We start from the raw sequence: 7,365 nt of genomic DNA, 5'->3' as shown, positions 1-7,365 counted from the left end.
GTTGGGTATAAAAAGTCGTAATTTCAAACTGCGAATACGTGCAGAGAGGCAGAATTTGGCTCTAAAATATGGCTCAGGCCTCGAAATTGGGATGTTTGGGATATTTTGAAAATTGCTGGGGGGATTGGGACAAATGTGACCAAACGCCGCTTTCAGTACTTGGCATATGTTGGGTACAAAAAGTCGTAATTTCAAACTGCGAATACGTGCAGAGAGCCAGAATTTGGCTCCAAAATATGGGTCAGGCCTCGAAATTGGGAAGTTTGGGATATTTTGAAAACTGCAGGGAGTTTGTGCAAAATGTGAATCACTGCCGCTTTCAGTACTTGGCATATGTTGGGAATAATAAGTCGCAATTTCAAACTGCGAATACGTGCATTGAGCCAGAATTTGGCTCCAAAATATGGCTCAGGCCTCGAAATTGGGATGTTTGGGATATTTTGAAAACTGCAGAGGAGTTTGGACAAATATGACCAAACGCCGCTTTTAGTACTTGGCATATGTTAGGTATAAAAAGTCGTAATTTCAAACTGCGAATACGTGCAGAGAGCCTGAATTTGGCTCCAAAATATGGCTCAGGCCTCGAAATTGGGATGTTTGTGATATTTTGAAAACTGCAGGGGAGTTTGGGACACATATGACTAAACGCTGCTTTCAGTACTTGGCATATGTTGGGTTTAAAAAGTCGTAATTTCAAACTGCGAAGATGTGCAAAGAGCCAGAATTTGGCTCCAAAATATGGCTCAGGCCTCGAAATTGGGATGTTTGGGATATTTAGAAATTTGCAAGGGGGGATTGGGACAAATGTGACCAAACGCCGCTTTCAGTACTTGGCATATGTGGGGAAAAAAAAGTCGTAATTTCAAACTGCGAATACGTGCAGAGAGCAAGAATTTGGCTTCAAAATATGGCTCAGGCCTCGGAATTGGGATATTTGGGATATTTCGAAAACTGCAGGGGAGTTTGTGTTAAATGTCACTCACTGCCGCTTTCAGGTCCTGGCATATGTTGGGTATAAAAAGTCATAATATCAATCTGCGAATCCGTGCATAGAGCCAGCATTTGGCTCCAAAATATGGCTCAGGCTCGAAATTGGGATGTTTGGGATATTTTGAAATCTTGCAGGGAGGTTTGGGACAAATGTGACCAAACGCCGCTTTCAGTACTTGGCATATGTTGGGTATAAAAAGTTGTAGTTTCAAACTGCGAATACGTGCAGAGAACCAGAACTTGGCTCCAAAATATGGGTCAGGCCTCGAAATTGGGAAGTTTGGGATATTTTGAAAACTGCAGGGGAGTTTGTACAAAATGTGAATCACTGCCGCTTTCAGTACTTGGCATAGTTGGGTATAATAAGTCGCAATTTGAAACTGCGAATACGTGCATAGAGCCAGAATTTGGCTCCAAAATATGGCTCAGGCCTTGAAATTGGGATGTTTGGGATATTTTTTAAAACTATAGGGAGGTTTGGGACAAATGTGACCAAACACCTCATTCAGTACTAGGCATATGTTGGTATAAAAAGTCGCAATTTCAAACTGCGAATATGTGCAGAGAGCTCGAATTTGGCTCCAAAATATGGCTCAGGCCTTGAAATTGGGATATTTGGGATATTTTGAAAATTGCAGGGAGGTTTGGGACAAATGTGACCAAACGCCGCTTTCAGTACTTGGCATATGTTGGGTATAAAAAGTCGTAATTTCAAACTGAGAATACGTGCAGAGAGCCTGAATTTGGTTCCAAAATATGGCTCAGGCCTTGAAATTGGGATTTTAACGATATTTTGAAAACTGCAGGGGAGTTTGTGCAAAATGTGACTCATTGCCGCTTTCAGTACTTGGCATATGTTGGGTATAATAAGTCGCAATTTCAAACAGCGAATACGTGCAGAGAGCCATAATTTGGCTCCAAAATATGACTCAGGCCTCGAAATTGGGATGTTTGGGATATTTTGAAAACTGCAGGGGGGTTTGGGACAAATATGACCAAACGCCGCTCTCAGTACTTGGCATATGTTGGGTATAAAAAGTCGTAATTTCAAACTGTGAATACGTGCAGAGAGCCTGAATTTGCCTCCAAAATATGGCTCAGGCCTCGAAATTGGGATGTTTGGGATATTTTGAAAATTGCAGGGAGGTTTGGGACAAATGTGACCAAACGCCGCTTTCAGTACTTTGCATATGTTGGGTATAAAAAGTCGTAATTTCAAACTGCGAATACGTGCAGAGAGGCAGAATTTGGCTCTAAAATATGGCTCAGGCCTCGAAATTGGGATGTTTGGGATATTTTGAAAATTGCTGGGGGGATTGGGACAAATGTGACCAAACGCCGCTTTCAGTACTTGGCATATGTTGGGTATAAAAAGTCGTAATTTCAAACTGCGAATACGTGCAGAGAGCCAGAATTTGGCTCCAAAATATGGGTCAGGCCTCGAAATTGGGAAGTTTGGGATATTTTGAAAACTGCAGGGAGTTTGTGCAAAATGTGAATCACTGCCGCTTTCAGTACTTGGCATATGTTGGGAATAATAAGTCGCAATTTCAAACTGCGAATACGTGCATTGAGCCAGAATTTGGCTCCAAAATATGGCTCAGGCCTCGAAATTGGGATGTTTGGGATATTTTGAAAACTGCAGAGGAGTTTGGACAAATATGACCAAACGCCGCTTTTAGTACTTGGCATATGTTAGGTATAAAAAGTCGTAATTTCAAACTGCGAATACGTGCAGAGAGCCTGAATTTGGCTCCAAAATATGGCTCAGGCCTCGAAATTGGGATGTTTGGGATATTTTGAAAATTACTGGGAGGATTGGGACAAATGTGACCAAACGCCGCTTTCAGTACTTGGCATATGTTGGGTATAATAAGTCGCAATTTCAAACTGCGAATACGTGCAGAGAGCCAGAATTTGGCTCCAAAATATGGCTCAGGCCTCGAAATTGGGATGTTTGGGATATTTTGAAAACTGCAGAGGAGTTTGGACAAATATGACCAAACGCCGCTTTTAGTACTTGGCATATGTTAGGTATAAAAAGTCGTAATTTCAAACTGCGAATACGTGCAGAGAGCCTAAATTTGGCTACAAAATATGGCTCAGGCCTCGAAATTGGGATGTTTGGGATATTTTGAAAATTGCTGGGAGGATTGGGACAAATGTGACCAAACGCCGCTTTCAGTACTTGGAATATGTTGGGTATAAAAAAGTCGTAATTTCAAACAACGAATACGTGAAGAGAGCCAGAATTTGGCTCGAAAATATGGCTCAGGCCTCGAAATTGGGATATTTGGGATATTTCGAAAGCTGCACGATAGTTTGTGCAAAATATCACTCACTGCCCCTTTCAGGACTTGGCATATGTTGGGAATAAAAAGTCGTAATTTCAAACTGCGAATACGTGCATAGAGCCAGAATTTGGCTCCAAAATATGGGCTCAGGCCTCGAAATTGGGATGTTTGGGATATTTTGAAAACTGCAGGGGGGTTTGGGACAAATGTGACCAAACTCCGCATTCAGTACTTGGCATATGTTGGGTATGAAAAGTCTTAATTTCAAACTGCGAATACGTGCAGAGAGCCTGAATTTGGCTCCAAAATATGGCTCAGGCCTCGAAATTGGGATATTTGGGATATTTTGAAAACTGCAGGGGAGTTTGTGCAAAATGTCACACACTGCCGCTTTTAGGTCTTAACATATGTTGGGTATAAAAAGTAGTAATTTCAAACCGCGAATACGTGCAGAGAGCCAGAATTTGGCTCCAAAATATGACTCAGGCCACGAAATTGGTTAGTTTGGGATATTTTGAAAACTGCAGGGGAGTTTGGGACAAATATGACCAAACGCCGCTTTCAGTACTTGGCATATGTTGGGTATAAAAACTCGTAATTTCAAACTGCGAATACGTGCAGAGAGGCAGAATTTGGCTCCAAAATATGGCTCACACCTCGAAATTGGGATGTTTGGGATATTTTGAAAATTGCTGGGGGGATTAGGACAAATGTGACCAAACGCCGCTTTCTGTACTTGGCATATGTTGGGTATAAAAAAGTCGTAATTTCAAAAAGCGAATACGTGCAGAGAGCCAGAATTTAGCTCCAAAATATGGCTTGGCCTCGAAAATGATATATTTGGGATATTTCGAAAACTGCAGGGGAGTTTGTGCAAAATGTCACTCATTGCCGCTTTCAGGACTTGGCATATGTTGGGTATAAAAAGTCGTAATTTCAAACTGCGAATACGTGCATAGAGCCAAAATTTGGCTCCAAAATATGGCTCAGGCCTCGAAATTGGGATGTTTGGGATATTTTGAAAGCTGCAGGGGAGTTTGGGACACATATGACTAAACGCTGCTTTCAGTACTTGGCATATACTGGGTTTAAAAAGTCGTAATTTCAAACTGCGAAGATGTGCAAAGAGCCAGAATTTGGCTCCAAAATATGGCTCAGGCCTCGAAATTGGGATGTTTGGGATATTTTGAAATCTTGCAGGGAGGTTTGGGACAAATGTGACCAAACGCCGCTTTCAGTACTTGGCATATGTTGGGTATAAAAAGTTGTAGTTTCAAACTGCGAATACGTGCAGAGAGCCAGAACTTGGCTCCAAAATATGGGTCAGGCCTCGAAATTGGGAAGTTTGGGATATTTTGAAAACTGCAGGGGAGTTTGTGCAAAATGTGAATCACTGCCGCTTTCAGTACTTGGCATAGTTGGATATAATAAGTCGCAATTTCAAACTGCGAATACGTGCATAGAGCCAGAATTTGGCTCCAAAATATGGCTCAGGCCTTGAAATTGGGATGTTTGGGATATTTTTTAAAACTATAGGGAGGTTTGGGACAAATGTGACCAAACACCTCATTCAGTACTAGGCATATGTTGGTATAAAAAGTCGCAATTTCAAACTGCGAATATGTGCAGAGAGCTCGAATTTGGCTCCAAAATATGGCTCAGGCCTCGAAATTGGGATATTTGGGATATTTTGAAAATTGCAGGGAGGTTTGGGACAAATGTGACCAAACGCCGCTTTCAGTACTTGGCATATGTTGGGTATAAAAAGTCGTAATTTCAAACTGAGAATACGTGCAGAGAGCCTGAATTTGGTTCCAAAATATGGCTCAGGCCTTGAAATTGGGATTTTAACGATATTTTGAAAACTGCAGGGGAGTTTGTGCAAAATGTGACTCATTGCCGCTTTCAGTACTTGGCATATGTTGGGTATAATAAGTCGCAATTTCAAACAGCGAATACGTGCAGAGAGCCATAATTTGGCTCCAAAATATGACTCAGGCCTCGAAATTGGGATGTTTGGGATATTTTGAAAACTGCAGGGGGGTTTGGGACAAATATGACCAAACGCCGCTCTCAGTACTTGGCATATGTTGGGTATAAAAAGTCGTAATTTCAAACTGTGAATACGTGCAGAGAGCCTGAATTTGCCTCCAAAATATGGCTCAGGCCTCGAAATTGGGATGTTTGGGATATTTTGAAAATTGCAGGGAGGTTTGGGACAAATGTGACCAAACGCCGCTTTCAGTACTTTGCATATGTTGGGTATAAAAAGTCGTAATTTCAAACTGCGAATACGTGCAGAGAGGCAGAATTTGGCTCTAAAATATGGCTCAGGCCTCGAAATTGGGATGTTTGGGATATTTTGAAAATTGCTGGGGGGATTGGGACAAATGTGACCAAACGCCGCTTTCAGTACTTGGCATATGTTGGGTACAAAAAGTCGTAATTTCAAACTGCGAATACGTGCAGAGAGCCAGAATTTGGCTCCAAAATATGGGTCAGGCCTCGAAATTGGGAAGTTTGGGATATTTTGAAAACTGCAGGGAGTTTGTGCAAAATGTGAATCACTGCCGCTTTCAGTACTTGGCATATGTTGGGAATAATAAGTCGCAATTTCAAACTGCGAATACGTGCATTGAGCCAGAATTTGGCTCCAAAATATGGCTCAGGCCTCGAAATTGGGATGTTTGGGATATTTTGAAAACTGCAGAGGAGTTTGGACAAATATGACCAAACGCCGCTTTTAGTACTTGGCATATGTTAGGTATAAAAAGTCGTAATTTCAAACTGCGAATACGTGCAGAGAGCCTGAATTTGGCTCCAAAATATGGCTCAGGCCTCGAAATTGGGATGTTTGTGATATTTTGAAAACTGCAGGGGAGTTTGGGACACATATGACTAAACGCTGCTTTCAGTACTTGGCATATGTTGGGTTTAAAAAGTCGTAATTTCAAACTGCGAAGATGTGCAAAGAGCCAGAATTTGGCTCCAAAATATGGCTCAGGCCTCGAAATTGGGATGTTTGGGATATTTAGAAATTTGCAAGGGGGGATTGGGACAAATGTGACCAAACGCCGCTTTCAGTACTTGGCATATGTGGGGAAAAAAAAGTCGTAATTTCAAACTGCGAATACGTGCAGAGAGCAAGAATTTGGCTTCAAAATATGGCTCAGGCCTCGGAATTGGGATATTTGGGATATTTCGAAAACTGCAGGGGAGTTTGTGTTAAATGTCACTCACTGCCGCTTTCAGGTCCTGGCATATGTTGGGTATAAAAAGTCATAATATCAATCTGCGAATCCGTGCATAGAGCCAGCATTTGGCTCCAAAATATGGCTCAGGCTCGAAATTGGGATGTTTGGGATATTTTGAAATCTTGCAGGGAGGTTTGGGACAAATGTGACCAAACGCCGCTTTCAGTACTTGGCATATGTTGGGTATAAAAAGTTGTAGTTTCAAACTGCGAATACGTGCAGAGAACCAGAACTTGGCTCCAAAATATGGGTCAGGCCTCGAAATTGGGAAGTTTGGGATATTTTGAAAACTGCAGGGGAGTTTGTACAAAATGTGAATCACTGCCGCTTTCAGTACTTGGCATAGTTGGGTATAATAAGTCGCAATTTGAAACTGCGAATACGTGCATAGAGCCAGAATTTGGCTCCAAAATATGGCTCAGGCCTTGAAATTGGGATGTTTGGGATATTTTTTAAAACTGTAGGGAGGTTTGGGACAAATGTGACCAAACACCTCATTCAGTACTAGGCATATGTTGGTATAAAAAGTCGCAATTTCAAACTGCGAATATGTGCAGAGAGCTCGAATTTGGCTCCAAAATATGGCTCAGGCCTCGAAATTGGGATATTTGGGATATTTTGAAAATTGCTAGGGAGGTTTGGGACAAATGTGACCAAACGCCGCTTTCAGTACTTGGCATATGTTGGGTATAATAAGTCGTAATTTCAAACTGCGAATACGTGCAGAGAGCCTGAATTTGGCTTCCAAAATATGGCTCAGGCCTCTGAAATTGGGATTTTACGATATTTTGAAAACTGCAGGGGAGTTTGTGCAAAATGTGACTCAT

Source organism: Procambarus clarkii, chromosome 31 (assembly GCF_040958095.1).
Source record: "Procambarus clarkii isolate CNS0578487 chromosome 31, FALCON_Pclarkii_2.0, whole genome shotgun sequence".
Classification (NCBI taxonomy): Eukaryota; Metazoa; Arthropoda; class Malacostraca; order Decapoda; family Cambaridae; genus Procambarus; species Procambarus clarkii.
The sequence above is the reverse complement of the archived record's forward strand: the minus strand, read 5'-3'. Positions refer to the sequence as shown.